Source organism: Ursus maritimus, unplaced genomic scaffold (genome assembly GCF_017311325.1).
Source record: "Ursus maritimus isolate PB19 unplaced genomic scaffold, ASM1731132v1 scaffold_34, whole genome shotgun sequence".
Taxonomy (NCBI): Eukaryota; Metazoa; Chordata; class Mammalia; order Carnivora; family Ursidae; genus Ursus; species Ursus maritimus.
The window spans coordinates 10,466,380-10,469,192 of record NW_024426008.1 but is presented as its reverse complement, the minus strand read 5'-3'; the positions used below and the strand labels follow the sequence as shown (position 1 = coordinate 10,469,192).

The following is a 2,813-nucleotide window of genomic DNA, read 5'->3' as shown; positions in this document are numbered from 1 at the left end:
TGGTTTCCAGTCCCTCCTGGTTCCATTTCTTACAGCATCATGTACTTCTTACACTGAAATCCTTGCATAGCGCGTCAGTGCTGCACAGTAAAGTTTCAGTGCTTTAGCTGGACATTCAAGATCTGGTAAACCGTCCCCGAATTTCCTTTCCAGCATCTTTTCTCTCTGCTTCCCAGTCTAAACTCCGTTTCAGCCTCTTCCCAGTCCCCAAAATACACCCACTCCTTCCATGGCTCTATTGCAATTTCCTCCAGTTTCCATGCTGACCGTCCTGCTCCATCTGTTCTTCTGGCTCATCCCGAGCCTTACTTCCCCCTCCTGCCTTCCCGCCGTCCCCAGGTTGCCCCAGTGGTTCTCGTGGGTTCCACTTGGATCTATACTGAATGCTTGGGTTGTGTTTCATGTTCTCTGTCTGGGTAGACACCTAATGGATGGTGAGAGAAACGACTCCTGTATTGGTATGAGTACAACACCCCCCGCCCCCAACTACAGGTACCGGTTTTCTTCTATTGTTGCCACTGTGAGGTAGAGTCAGTACTTTGCAGAAATGTAACAGCTCAAGCTGATGATCTAGGCCACTGGGGCCTAGGATCTCCAGTGCATGAGTATCTTCCCGAGAGGCCTAGTGTCAGACTATAAATAATACCTTCAAGGCCTACCCGGAGGGTACAGACAGAAAGTGACTTTACCTTTGTATGTATGTTAAGTCTGTGTTCTTTGTGTAGAGGCCCCTTCCTGTAGAGAAGAAGCCTGCTCTGAATTCCCGCTTCCTAACTGGAAAGTTTGTCCTTCATGAGACTGACAGACGTTATATATTAACACTGAAATGCAGGGAGCACGCTGGCTTTTGTAAAAGCATGTCACACGCCAAACGCTGCTAGAGGTAGAAAAAAAAAAATCACATGTGGGGTTTCCCAAATTACAATCACTTAGCACATGAAATGAGAATAAAAAAATATTTTTTTAGGGGTCTTCTGGTAAGGACCAGGAAACCTGCTAGAAAAATTCTAAAAGAGCTGTAACATTTGTGCATTTAAAAAAAAAAAAAAAAAAGAATTTTTTTTTTTTTTTTTAAACTAGAAGTGGTGCTTTGATGTGCTGCTAAGGTCCTTTTGGCAATGCCCCTGGGAATTCAGAATATGAGAAACCCACATCAGATGGATTGGGAATCCGTTTCATGTGTCATCAATCCTTCTGGACAGTTCGAGTGGAAGGGACGGCTCCTGAAGGGCTGAAACCTTGGCGGCAACCATTGAGTGTTGCTTGTCCGTGGGGTGGGTCATCCTGGTGACCCCTCTTTGAGCCTGTCTGTAGCAGTGATACCCAAGAAACCGGGGGGCTGGTAGGCTATTGAAGTGTGTGGTTTCATGTTTGGTAGAGAAAGACCTATAAAAGCCCCTTTGATTTACCTTCCAAAATGGCGCACATGCTGTACTTGAGGGAACTGCTGCGGCTGCGCACTTCCCTTCTGCAGCTCTCTGTCTTCTCTTGTGTGATTGGAGCTTAAGTGCATCCTTGAGACCCTCCCACAGAGTTAATGGCCAGGCCTTGCGATCCTCCTGATTCACAGCCCCTTGGCTTTGACCAGCTCGTGGCAGCTCCCCGTCTGGGGCGTTAACCCCGCTCAGGGAGAGGGTTGTCACTGACCACGGAGAAAATGGCGTCTTGGAGCCGCAGGCGCTTCCTGCCCTGAAAGCTGCAGGACGATGACTTCCTTAACCCACTTCACATAAGGACGCATGTGTAATCTCAGAAACGGGAATCAAAACCCTCAACACTCGGAACCCAGGCAAGTTGCAGAGAAGCCGGCTCTCTGCTCCTGGGTGTGTGAGAATCGTGGGAGGGGCAGGCAGGGACAGCCGGGGGCCCAGGACAGGTCCCTCTTGGCATCCCCTCATTTCCTCGTTTGTGGGAAGGCCTGGGTGGAAAAGGGAAGAAAAGCATGTCGGTTAGTGTAACGTGGCCCTCTGATGCATTTGAGGAAAGGCAGATTCTGCAAACCTGCATCTACCCAAAGAGAGACAGTTGCCTCTGTCTCGACCAGGATTTCTTAGCTGCGGCACTAGTGACATGTGGGGTCTGATGGTGCTCTGCCTCGGGGCCATCCCGTGGCAGTTAGCAGCATCCCTGGCCTCGATCCAGTAGATGTCTAGCACCTCCCCGGTGGTGACCACCAGAAAGGTCTTCTGTCCTCGTCCAATGTCCCTGGGGGCCACAGTTGCTCTGATCCTGAGCCCCCGATCCAGGCTTAGCCAGGGACATTGGTGAAGTCAGGCTTGTTTTTGTTTTGTTTTTTACTTTGTGTCCTCTCTGGCTAATGATCTCCGTGGAGTTAAAGTAACAGTGGCTTCTCCTTGGTCCCCGGGATAGCAGAGCCTGCACCGATCTGCCTTGAGAGAACCATTTTCCTACGTTTTGCCTCCTAAGTGCTTTGTGATCCTGGATTCTGGGCACCCCAACAAATAAGCTTGCCGATAAGGCACAGAAACCGAAAACAATGGCCTCCCTGATTGCCAAGGAGGGGGCATGTTTTCTTTCCCCTCGCTCTCCTGGATCCATGCAATAATTAGCCAAAGTAAAATGAATATTAGCTCATGCTTAATTGCCTTTACAGCGTACTTGCCGGCGCTGACCCAGTAGTGCTAAACCAATTATTTTTTGAACTTTATGGCTTTAAATAATCCTTTGCTCTAAAATTCCCTGTACCCCTCAGCTACTTAACCACAGGCCCCTCTGCCCTAAATCCTTTTCTTATACTTTGTAGCTTTTTAAGCAAGGCCCCTCTTTAAGAAGACATAATCCCTTCTCTGTAG

At 48.9% G+C, this 2,813-nt stretch overlaps 1 non-coding gene across 1 annotated transcript; it reads right to left on the bottom strand.

Annotated features, from left to right (window-relative positions):
• Positions 1–965: 965 nt before the first annotated feature.
• LOC121100170 lies at positions 966–1,027 on the bottom strand. Its single transcript, XR_005831907.1, has one exon. It is a non-coding gene; the product is annotated as a U7 small nuclear RNA (small nuclear RNA).
• Positions 1,028–2,813: the final 1,786 nt, after the last annotated feature.